Genomic DNA, 13,446 nt, shown 5'->3' on the forward strand with positions numbered 1-13,446 from the left:
CCTATTTCTTGGGTTACATTGTGCAAACCCATTGATGCTGGCGGGTTTGGTTTAAAAAACTTGAAAGCATGGAATAAGGCGTTGATAGCACAGACACTTTGGAATATACACATTAAGAGAGATAGTCTGTGGATAAAATGGGTTAATCATGTGTATAGTCACTTTTCAAATGTTTGGTGTTGGACATGGAACAAAGAACAGTCTCCACTCATTAAACAAATGTTAGCTATCCGTGATGAAATTACTATAGCTGGCTCAGTGCATGCATCGATTGTGGCATTGGAAAATTGGTTCGCAGGTTCGACGGGATTGACTAAAGCGTATGATTTCTTCGTGGGTAGATGGACTAGATGGCCTTGGAAACCTCTTATATCTAAGAACTGTATACTTCCAAAGCACAGGTTCACTGTGGTTGTTGGCGCATAGAAAGCTGCTGACTAAAGACAGATTGGTATTCTTATCGGACAGATCTTGCGTACTTTTCAATGTTGATGAAGAATCGAACAATCATCTGTTCTTTGCTTGTTCTTTCACTCAAACAATCTGGAACCATGTTCGTAACTGGCTAGGCATGAGTAAGCTGATGAGATCTCCAGCGACTTTCCTCAATTTATTTAGAGGAGTGTACCGTAGAACATTAATCTTGAACAAGATGCGATGTGTGGCCATTGCTGCGACAGTGTATCATATTTGGTGCATCAGAAATAGGATGGTCTTTGACAATGAAGTGCCAGACGTTGATAGAGTGATTCACAAGATCAAGATCCATGTACTTCGTAGTGTACCGAGTTATTATGATATCATGCACACTATGATTTAGCGAATTATTGCCTACTGCTTTATGATTTTGTATGATGCTCCTAGCCTGGGAATGCCCAGTGTAACTGTACCATGACTTTTTTTTACCTTATTTTTATGAATTATTCATTAAAAAAAACAAATTTACTCAAGTGTGAAGTTATTAAAACAAGAAGCAAGCTGAAACTAAATTCTGCACAAACTGAATTTCTGGCAAGTTTCGGTATTTTGATGATATCTCTCAACTGGATGATTCAAATGACATTCCGTAAACTGGACTGATCAAAAAACTCAATTTGAAACAAGTAGTATTTCACGCAAGCTGGGCGAATTCAGTTTATTACTAAACTGATTCATAAATCGAAGAAGTTGTGAAAATTGTAAATTGTTTATTCAACCCTCCTTCTAAACACTTTTTCGCTCTCGACCGATCCTAACAATGACCTTCCATCTGCCTGACTCTCCAGCTGGACTGACTGTTGGTGCTCCAGCTGACCAACCTTTGACCTTTCAGATGGCCAATCAATGACTGTCTATATCGAACCCGTGTGCCTATATATAAAGGTAGTCTCAAGTCCTTCATCATCACACAACACGCTCTCTTATATTTTCGTTCAGCTCTCTTTTTTTTTCTGCTGATGTTCCTCTTCTCTACCTCGTGAGAGCATCTAGTGATAAAGTTCAGGTACTTTTCGGTTCGTCGTAGTAATACCTCGTGCTAGGTTACTGCTGGTTGTTCTGTTGTATCCTAGGAAACAGACATCTAAGTTCATCCTCAAAGCACATACAAGATAGGACAAATCTATTTTAAGGATACTCTACTTCGTAGAGGCCCCAATTTGGTTTATTTTAAGCTTTGCTCCACTGTCTTTTCGTCACCATATTGTTCACTGGTTTCTTACGCAAGTTTTCTGTACTTTATCGTTGGATATATTGTACAACACATAATACTTTTGTTTGAAACATACCGTCCACTAGTTATTTAGTACTTTCAAGTTAAAAAATTCTTTCAATATCTTCCTCGCCACTTCAAAGCCACCATCCTTCTTTGGTGTCCCCATCTATGTAATCTTCACTTAGTATTATGATTTAAAGCTTTGAGTAAAAAAAAATGCATTGCTTTGTTTTCTCAAAAGATTTGATTTTTTTTTCGAGTTTTTTTTGTTCAATAATGTGTAGCATAGCTTTTAGGTTTTAACATGCCATTGGTTTTTAATTTTAGTTAATTGAGATTTAGTTTGAAATAATAGTAATGGACTAGTTTTGTTGCCTTGAGTCATTCATATTCAAATCAATCATAGTCTTGATCGATTAGCTTATAACAAGTTCTTTATCAATCTAATTTTGCATGGTTGTTAATTTGTCATTTTTTTATCAATCATTTTGTTATTTTTTATTATTATTGGTGAATTGGTTATCATTTGAGCAATATGACATCTTTCTGAATTTTCTTCTTGGTTTTGAAGATAGTGAAAGAATTATCTGAATCTAGTGCATCCATACTGCATAAAAAAAGGGATTTTTCAATATGAAAGAAATGAAGATTATATGTATATATGAAAGAGAAATGACTTCTTGTACCAGGAAAAAAAAACAAATACAAAGAAGAGGAAGATTCTCGTCAGGATAAGGAGGAAAATTTTGTGCAGTCTGATGATTTATTTGAGAATGTTGAAACAAAAGAAAGGAAGAGCAACATGATGAGGTAGGAAAAAAAGATGGAGAGAACCTATGCCTAGTCTGCATGTGTTGCATTAGTTATTGTTAAAAAAATTGTTATGTTAAAACAAAAAACTATTATTACCACCTAAAATATAATACATTATAGTACAAAAGAGTTATTTATTTAGTTATAGTAGTACCAATAAAGAAGGTATTTTTATTGACTTTTGTTGTTTTACTTACTGTTGAATAAAAAATTATTATTTTTCTCATTAATATATTACTTTTTACTGTAAAAATATCATTTTTTGTTAGCTGGTTATACTTTGATATGATTGTTTCAATAAATATGAATATTCCTGAGAGGTTGGCAGATTTATGGATCAGCTAATGTATTCCTTTTTTGGAGGGCTGAAATATGTTTTGCTGCTAGATTTCCAAGCTTCCTAGCAGTTGCTCAAAGTTGATTACTCCTTCTATAGAGAGTTGCTATCTAATATGGTTGGTTTATTTGGTGGCTAACTTTGAGTTTCCTGGTATGTTCGGGTAGTTGTTTTGATATTTCTCGGGTATGTTCCGAGTAATTGTATTGGTGTTTCTAGGATATGTCATGTGTAGTTTTTTTAACGTAATATTAATTTCATTAAAAATGGTAAAAATTTCAAGATAAAAATACTCTGGGCATCCCCAAGAGATAATAATATCATACACCATAATCAAAATACATACAACTAGATAGACACTAGAAATGCTATGTCATTTGCGTTAGGTATGCAACAGAAAGTGTGGATCTGAATTCTTCTAATTATACCATCAACGATCGGTTGCTCATTGTCAAACATAACTGTGTTATGCAATGTCCATACATGGTACACGGTAGCTGCAAAGGCCGTAATTCTCATTCTTGTCAATGTCGAGTTCCCCCTATAATGTTTATGAAATGCTTTTAGAACAGCTGTCGGTGGACCTATGGTTTTCTTCATATCTAGTTATTGGCGTACACCATCCAGATTTGTTTTGAAATACGGAATTGAAAGAATAAGTGCGCAACCGATTCTTCCTCAGCTTGGCAAAGAACACATTTCCTATCACTTATAAATCCCAATATGTCTTGAGTCAATAGTTTACGATCTGCAAGCATCCGTAAAATAAATCGATGCTTCGGAATTATGCATGTCCTAGCCAACAATGGTTTCCACGACCAATTACCTATTGTATGCGCAAAGAATGTATATGCTTGATATAGTCCCCCCGATGTTCCAAACCAACTATGAAGTTGAGTTGTAGCAGCTTCCACCAAACCGTGACAATGGAGCAACTCATCCCAGATGTCTAAAATCTGCTTAATCAACGGAGACTCGTCTTTGAGCCAACTCCAATACCAAACCCCTTCAAAGCAGCTATGTATGTGATTCAACTACTTAATCCAAAAACTTTATTTCCTCAAATGAATCTTCCACAAAGTCTTCGCCAGAAACGCCCTGTTCCACGCTTTTAGGTTCTTTAATCCAAGTCCTTAGGGATGGAAATGGGCCGGGGCCGGGGCGGATTTGCCATTCCCATCCCCATCCCCGAATTCCATCCCCACCCTCATCCCCGTCCCCATCCCCGCTTTTTCGGTTCGGGGATTAAACTTCGGGGATCAACATCCCATCCCCGTTTCAAAAATATTAATATGGCAAGACGATGATGGATTCGAAGATTTTCTCAAACCAAAATTTATTATTATCTATTATTATTAGAGATAATATTAATATTAATAACAATATCAATATTAATAATAATATTATTATTAATATTTTAAAAAATAATATTATTATTATATTATTAATACTAATAATACTATTATTTTATTATTGATATTATTTTCGGGACGGGTTCGGGGATTTCGGGGATGGGGATAATAATCTCATATCTGCCCCGAACTATATCGGGGATTTAAAAAAATCCCCGAACCCGAAACCAAAACCGAAAAAATCGGGGATTCCCATCCCCGTTTCGGGTTTTCCCCGCAGGGCCCCAAACCCGTGGGGAAAATTGCCATCCCTACAAGTCCTCCATCTCCTAGTGGTTTACATATCACATTCCATGCAATATGTGGGTGTTTGGTTGGCCATACAAATTTCCGACAAATCAAAAGGCTCGAATCAATAACACAATTTGGCATATGTAATATGGACATCCAAAACCATTCCACCCCTTGGATGACAGCTCTAATCAATTCAACTTTCCCAACATAAGATAAAGAGTGTCGAGGCCATGAGCTAACCTTCTTGGTGATGGTGTCTACCGGTATGCTATAATTTGACGCTCTCAGCTGTCTGGCTGCAAGAGGGATGCCAAGGTATTTGAATGGCAAAGTTCCAAGACTGAATCCCTTAATGTCCAGAATTTCTTGTCTCACAGTTTCATCAATACTAGCCATATAGATGTTAGATATAAATGCATTGATTCGTAAACTAGCCATATCATCATTCAAGCATTTCATGATCAGCGAAACACTACAAATAACCTCATTACATAATAGCAGCAGGTCATCCGCATAGGCTAAGTGTGTAATTCAAAGGTTGCTACACTTTGGATGAAAACTGAAGTATTGTGATCTAGACATTCTTTTGAGTGATCGAGATAGAACTTCTAGACACAATGTAAACAGTAAAGGAGAAAGTGGGTCACCTTGTCTCAATCCCTCTTACCGACAAAGTGTCCATGAGGTTGGCCATTAATTAAAATAGAATACGAGGTGGATGACACATATTCCATAATTCAATGTGTAAACCTGCACGGGAAAGTTAAGCACATTAGGACCTCTCTCAAGAAGTCCCGGTCAACCGTGACATAAGCTTTCTGTAGGTTCACTTTCAATGTACATCTTGGCAAGCCACGTTTCCAAGAATATTTCCTCAACAACTCTTGTGCTAAATGTATATTATCCACAATAGTATGGCCTTGAATAAATGCTGCTTGGGTGCCAGATCAGGCGATACTCATTAACCGAGGAAGCTTCAGCTGATTTCGGCACAAGTGCAATGAGAGAGTGATTCCATTGCTTGAGGAGTCTGCCAGAAGCAAAAAAAAAAACTCAATAATAGTTGCACACACATCCTCCTTGATAATGCTCAATGCCTTTTTGAAAAACAAACCCCCAACCCATCTGAACCCGGTGCTTTATCATTATCTATATCGTGTAATGCTCCTTCAATCTCCTCTATTGTCACTGATGCTATCAAACCATTCCACTCATTTGTCGAAACACACGGCCCCTCCCTGATTGTGTCTCGGTCAATTGGCAGACTGTCAACTTTACTTCCGAGGACTCATTTATAAAACTGTACAAAGCAATGTGCTATCTCTGATGGTTTGGTCAGGTGATACCATCCTGATTTTGAATTGTAATAATCGCATTTCTCTTGTTGTTCCTTTTAATCAAATCATGGAAAAACTTCTTACATTTATCACCCTGCTTAAAATAGTTTAGCTTTGCTTTCTGCGCAATGAACAATCTTTCAGCTTCAAATAGTATATCAGTATTTCTTTTCACCTCTCTATAATCATCTAACATCACCCTGGATTGCAACATGTCCTCCTGCATAGTTTCTAACTTGTTTTTTGTAGCAATTGCCCTGGCCGATATGTTACTGAACCGTTCCACAACACTTTAAGGGGTTGTTTCAAACCTTCGAATAATTGCTTAAGACAATATTGTAATGTGCCATGCCCATTGAACCGCCAGTTCATCGTCACTATGTCCACAAACTCATCAGTAAGAGTCTACATGTTTAAGAACTTGAATGGTTTCAGCTTCAATTTGTGTTGCTTAAGCATAGATACAATGCATATAGCGTGATCCGAGACACAACCTGGCACTTTAAACTCAACAAATCCATCTAGGTTCGAAGAATTCCTACAGTGATTTACAAGTACACGATCCAACTTACTACAAACCTTAGGGCTCATCCAAGTAAAGAAGCAACCAGTGAAATGAAGGTCCAACAGATCTAGCGAAGCAACACAATCAACAAAGTCTAGTGTTTCATAGTTCATAATCCTCGACTCTCTTTTTTTTTTCTCATATTGGCAAAGAACATTGTTGAAATCCCCCATAATTATCCATGGTAAAGTGCAAGTTGACCCAAAAAATTTCAAACATCCCAAAGCCCTCTTCTTTGAACAATCATATTAAATCCATAAACAAAAGAAGCAAAAAACACTTTTTTATTCACCAAGCAATCTATACGACAATGAATAGACTGTTCGGTTATAATAATAATATTCAAAGCAACCTTATTTGGTTCCATAACACAAAGATGTGACCCTTATTATTAAGAGGAAAATTATTAGTTACCTTCATTCCTTGAAACCGAATTCTCATCAAGTTCTGTAGAGCTTTATTATCAAACTTTGACTCAGCTATACCAAAAACATCGACCTTTTGGGTGTCCACCATTGTTTGGACATTCTTTTGTTTTAGAGGTTTGTGGAAACCTCTGATGTTCCAAAATGATATTTTCATTTAGAACCTGAGGCAATTTCGGGTTTCCGCCCCTTTTCTTGGTTTCAAAATATCCCATCTTCTTATTAATGTTGTCCACATTCACATATTCGGTGTCATACGAGCTTGAATATTCCATTCCTTCGAAAAATACAGCCATGTTCTTTGCTTTTTTCTAGTTTCTGATTAACCATATCATTTCCTTTCTTCTTAGTCTTTTTGTACTTCTTCTTATTGGATACCACTGGAAAACATCTTCTTTTGTAGCAACATCATCACGCATGTCATAGCTATCGTGTTTTGCATTGGCTATTGGATTATTTCCTTTGTCAACTTTGGTAGGTTCAACCATGTGTGCATGGTTATCAACATGAGTTTCACCATCAACACTCATTGTATCAACATTCTGCTGATCTATCTCATTAGTCTTGATTTCATCATTCTGTCTTGACATCTAAATATCAGTAGTTGTTGTCATAGGCTTTGATGTAGGTCTAAGGGGAGCATGCTTATAATTTTTCCCAAATCTAGATTTTCCCCCCGAGTTGCCTTTCAACCAAACTACATTTTCCTATCTGCTTTGCTTGGTGTTTGATAGTAGGATTATTAGTATTTTCACCTATGGTGGTAGTAGTATTCATGTTTCTGTTGCAAGTAGCCGAGTTATGAACAGCACGATGGCAAATCTCACAAAATTTGATGTCATGTTCATATTCAATTTTCACCTTCACATCTCCGATTGGTAACTCAACCTCTAGTTCTGTAATCTTTGGTTTCGAAGCTTCTATCTCAATCAACACTCGAGCATACTTGACTCTTTTCCGATCATGGGTAAGCATATCCATATGAATCGGGTTGCCAACTCTAGAAGCCAGTTTACTGTGTATGTCAAAGTTCCAACAATCCGAAGGTAGCCCATGAATCTGAACCCAATATGGCAGAGATTTAATTTCTTCCTCTCTAAATTTGAAGCATCTCGGCATTTCTTTAAGAAAGATATGGAACCCAAAAACCATGTAAACCCAAAAACCATGTAAGAACCTCCCCTCATCACTCGGACCTTAGCTTCATCATTCGGAAAAATAAGCACAATCCATCCACTATCGTGTATTTGAAAATGAATATCTTTTCCCCAGCATCTTCCCAAGCAAGCAAATACCATAAGTCTTTTCTATAGAATCCATGTCATCCATTCCGAACCTCAGCTTACCGAAGCCAGTTTCCATAAACTCCAGCTTGTAATCAACATTAGACATTCTATTATTCTTGAAAAAACTAACATAAGAGATTCGATATTGATTATTAATCAACCCAACATTGTCTCTATGCCCATTTGCAGCCGTGTTACTCATATTATTCAGAACATTCGCAACATTAGAGGCATTATGATTACCTCCATTAGCGTGTTGTCCATGACTACAACCATTAGGAAGCTGTGAGTTAGCAGATCGGAGTGAGAAATCACAATGGTGTCAGCAACATCATCAATGCTCATTGTGGCAATGTAACAAACACTTAGGCAGTAGCTTTGAATTACAGTAATAGAAGGAATCGATGGAACCGAATCAATACCAACCGAGAACCCTAGCAAATGCACATTTCAGATTACAATAAGGAGGGTAGGAAAAGATACCAGAGAGGGATTGATGATGTTCTAGTAGATCTTATTAACAAGACAGAGCAATAAATGAGTGAATGTATCAAAACAAACCAAGCCCTACTGTTAGCGAAAACCAGAATCAGTCACCATAGGTTTCGCGCAATAGAAGACTCCGATAGTAGTGATAATCGATCAACAGCAAAGTGAAGAATGTGAAGCACAACCTTATATAATAGATTAATCAAATGATAGAGCTAGAAGGGAGAAGAGCAGCAAGAAATGTCCTTCCATTGTAGTGAGAAAGGAGAGTATTCTCTCTCTAAAACGTCCTTATTTTCTGTTGCAATTGTGTCCTGTGTAGTTGAATTGATTGCTTTGAGGCATGCTCTGTGCTTGTGTACTTGATGCCCTAGGACAACCCTGCTTTCGTCCCATATTGCTAGCTTTTTGGACATTATTAGAGTGTTGATTATAGGTATATTCATCGGATAGTCACTCTATAGGTGTTGTCACTAGCTTGTAACTTTTTTCCTAAAAAAAATAAAAATAACGGAAATTTGGGAAAAATCCCTCATCACAAACTTTATTTGGTGTTCAGTCCCCAACTCAATAAAATTTATTATGCAGAACCTGAGAGCAGGAGAGATTTGTTTAAACTCCCTCCCCAATTTTTTATTCATTTTTTTCTTATAATTTTAATTATTCTCCCAAACCTCTCTCCCCAATTTCATTCGCATTGGCCGAAGACTCTTTTCCAAATTTTATTCCCATCGGCCGAAGAATCTATAAGCTTCCTTTCACCTTCACCTTCAAAACTACATCCCATGCAAAATCAATGGTTTAAACGACGAAGATTTCAAATGGGTTACATAATGTAGAAAGAATGAAGACAACCAAGTGACATCGGCTGCCCATTTTCTAGAGAATCACGGAGCAAAGATTTTTTGGAGAATCTCGAAAACAAAACAAGTGAGTTTCTTCTTTTTTTTTTGTTTGCTCAATTTTTCCATTAATTTGATATTTGTTACCACATTTTTTCTTGATTTATGCCACTGTGACGATTTCGCAAAACAGAAGAGTTTCTTCATCTTTTTTATTGGTTTAATTTTTCCAGTAATTTGATATTATTTATTGTAACTTATTGATGTTATTGTCACGAAATTTCGCAAAACAAAAATGTTATTGTCCCTAGCCATTTGTATTGTCACGAAATTTCGCAAAAACAGAAATGTCATTTGTAATTGATTGATGTTATTGTCACGAAATTTCTCAAAACAGAAATGTTAATGTCACTGTGACGATTTCGCAAAAAAAAAATGTTATTGTCCCTAGCCACCAAAAGCCACTGCGTCGAAACCCACGGTGAAGGCAACTGGAAGCCCAAAAAATTTTTGGCTAAAAAATACACATATCTTTTTGTACGCATGTGACTAAAAGAAAAGGGTCGGAACCATATGAATTCGTTTTTATAAATTTTCGTAGTATTTTGAAGAAAAAAATCTTGATAGGTACACTTGTTGTTATGCTCTGTAAAGTTGAAATTATAAGATGTGGATTTTGATGTGCTTCCCATTTTTCTATAATTTTATGACAGTGTTGTTGTGAGAAATGGATTGGAGCAAGATTTAGCATATGAGTAGGAGTTTATTTATTTATTTGGATTATAATGATGAATAAGTTTAAAGGTGAGTATCCCTGTTGAATGAAGTTAAAACTATCATACCTTTTTGTTCCATTAATCAATATTATGTAGATGTTGAGATTGCCAATTTTTTTAATAATGGATTAGCTAATTGAAGAGAAACATATGTGGGAAAAGTAATTATTTTTGCTGTTTCAGCTGAGGTTGGTTGTGGAATAATGATAGAAGGGTTAGCATGGTGGAATTATTGGCAATTTGAATGCTAAAATTGTATAATGTTTGTATTTGATTATAACTTATTTTTCTGCTTATGTGTTTCTTTTTTTGGTCTATTATTAATTTTCGGGCATATGGTTGCGCTATATATTAATGTTAAATTTTTCAAATGAAAATGGTTGAGATTGACCGCAATTGTTAATTAAATTATGATTTATGTGGAGGAAAATTTTGCTGATATTTTTTGGTATTCTTGCACGATAAATTGTTAAAGTCATTGGAGTCTATGAGTTTTTTAAGTTCAATTTGTTTTTAAAGTTTTGAAATTAATCAGAGTTGTTTATGAACTTATTGTTTATGATGAAATGGTAGATCGTACAATCATCCATTTGGTCAGTCATGTAGAAGCATTTGCATGTTTTTTCTTCTTTGTGACAGCAAGCAAGTGTTTGTTGTCAATTTTAATATGCTTTGCATGGTCTTGTTTGTCTTTATTTTGTTATGTTATTAATTTTGATCGTACTTGTTGTTTGGAATAATTTGAGAAGTTTAATTTTTTTTAATTTGTTGTATTAATATATTTAAATTGTGTTTTGTGCATAAATGATTAAAAAATATCGATGATAATGAGGCTCATATGCAAAGCGAAAAAGATGCAATGTCACGATGTTCTTCTACTTATTTTCGAAAAATAATGAACAAGCTTGAACCAAAACTCAATGAGAGGCAACGATCAAAGATCATTAGTACTCCTTTTGGTAAATGATTGAAAATGCATAAACTCTCCATCTACAGTACCAGAGTTGATGTGATATTAAAGAAATTCAACGGTGACTCCTCATCTTTTATCTTTGGGAAGGGCATTGTCGTCCCTTTCACATCATTCGAGTTTTCTATCGTCCTTGGTCTACCTCATGGGGGCCAACCTGTAAACCAAGATCTCAGAACAAAGTCAAATTTTTTATCACGTTATTTTGCAGGGAAGCTTAGCAAAGTCATGAGGAAGACGATTTCTGAAAATATCTTATTATTAGCTAATTCAGATGATGAATCACAATTGGATGATTTTGTTAGAATGTTTATTTTGTTTGCGTTGAATTGCATAGTATTTCCGCTAAGTACCTATTTGAAACCCCGGTTTGTATTTTCATACATTGATGGTTTGCCGAATTTTTTTGGATATTCATGGGGAGACGCTGCTCATAGATTTCTATGCGATAAAATTTGTGCACATATTTGGAATTTGGAAGGAGCAATAGGAAGGAAAACATAATTGGATGGTTGTGTTGTCGGATGATGGTGAGTTTTCATTATTTTTTCTAACTAGTATTATATTTTAACATTTGTATCTTTATTTATGTAGGCTTGAGTGTACGAAAAAATTCCTTCCTTAGGAGTTGTATGCGGATCTCCACGTACATATCCACGTTTGTTTATTTGGGGTGAAAGCCAGATCCTGTTAAAAGTTGAAGAAGCAGAGACTTTTGTAAAAAGAATTACTCATACGAATGTATTTTGTTTTAAGAATATTTTTTAGTATAGAAAATGTGACAAAAAAAATTTATTTTCTAAAAGGTATTTGAAATAATTCCATTTGGTGAGGAATGGAGTTATTTGGTCATAAACTGAGAAATGTAAAGGTAAACAAATAAATTCACCAAATTTATTTTATGATTTATTCAAAATTGGTGTTGAATTTTTTTGGTATTAAATTTTAAGGTATCATCTAAAATGAAGGATGAGGAAACAACATGCAAAATTAGGAGATTGGAAAAACTTGTGGAAGACCAATTCCATGAGATTCAAATACTGAGACAAATCTGTTGTCAAAGTAATGAAAATATGACAAAGGATGGTGGTGGTGATGATCGGGTAGATGTTAAAGTTGACGAGGGAAAAAATGATGATAAGATTGTTTTTTTTTTTGAAGATTTTGACACAGATTTAGGGGGATTCAATGAAGTACATCATGTTGATGTGGTGACAAATTTGATTAAATGCGATGATGTTGGTTTCACTAAGTTGGATATGGAATTAAATAAAGTTCGCACGTAGGATTCTTCGAGAGAGGTAATAGATGAAAGAGATGATGGTAATGGTGTCACTAGTTTGCAAGAGGACAAGGTCAACAATGTTATTATATCTTCAATTGTGAAGAATGTAATGACAAGAACTGATCGTGTGAAGAAGATAAAGCCAAATATGTTCGTCACTCCTCCAAGTTCCACCCCAAGATGCAAAACAATGTCTGATGTAGAACGCAAAGAGTATCGTGTAATTAGTGATGAGGTATCGTGCATTTTAATTGTTTTGATGTTTGTTATTTTTTTATAATGATTTCATTTATTTAATTTTTTGATAAATTTTTATTGTTCCATAGGAAGACACAAGCGTAGAAGACGAGAAGATATCTGCAGATAAAGATGAGTCAAAACTTAAAAATTTCAAAGGTAGACAAGATTTTTGTGGTTGCGAAGAAGTCTCGGACAAATAGCGCAACATCATAATAAATTATCTTACAGGGGAAAAACTAAGGTACACCTCTTACAATTTTTAAATTTATTTCATGTTTATATTTTATTGGATTTAACCATATTCTTGTTCTTGTAGTGGTACTTGTGTGGGAAGGAGAAAGACTCAAAATTTGTGGCATTGAATTCTGTGATTTGTTGTTTGGGGATGCATTGAAAGACAATATCATCAATTGTTATATGCAAATTGTTAGTGGGTATAGTCGAAAAAATGGTTCTGAAATATTTTGCATGGATATGACAGTCCAGGTTTGTATTTTTTAAAAAAAAATGAATGATTGATTTGCATATATGAAATATGAATATGATAATATGCTATTTTCCATGCTTAAGATGAGGTATTGGGTGCATTACAGAGGTTGAACAAAAAGCGGAAGTTGAAAAATGATGGTTACCATGATTTTTTTTTATCATATTTGACACATGATTCAAGGGGAAAATTAGAACAAATAAATAGGAAATTGATTGATCGTTGTAGATTTTTGTTGTTCCCATCCTCAATGAC

At 35.1% G+C, this 13,446-nt stretch overlaps 1 long non-coding RNA gene across 4 annotated transcripts; it reads left to right on the forward strand.

The window, feature by feature from the left end:
• Window positions 1–9,305: 9,305 nt before the first annotated feature.
• Window positions 9,306–13,429, forward strand: LOC140837175 (uncharacterized). 4 transcript variants are annotated; one of them, XR_012119233.1, is made up of 4 exons: window positions 9,306–9,521; window positions 11,774–11,920; window positions 12,130–12,699; window positions 12,791–13,429. It is a non-coding gene; the product is annotated as an uncharacterized lncRNA (long non-coding RNA). The 4 variants fall into 4 exon arrangements; XR_012119232.1 differs by lacking the exon at window positions 9,306–9,521 and adding an exon at window positions 11,026–11,690; XR_012119230.1 differs by lacking the exon at window positions 9,306–9,521 and having other exon boundaries at window positions 11,026–11,920.
• Window positions 13,430–13,446: the final 17 nt, after the last annotated feature.

The sequence above is a fragment of the Primulina eburnea genome, chromosome 7 (genome assembly GCF_022965805.1).
Source record: "Primulina eburnea isolate SZY01 chromosome 7, ASM2296580v1, whole genome shotgun sequence".
Taxonomy (NCBI): domain Eukaryota; kingdom Viridiplantae; phylum Streptophyta; class Magnoliopsida; order Lamiales; family Gesneriaceae; genus Primulina; species Primulina eburnea.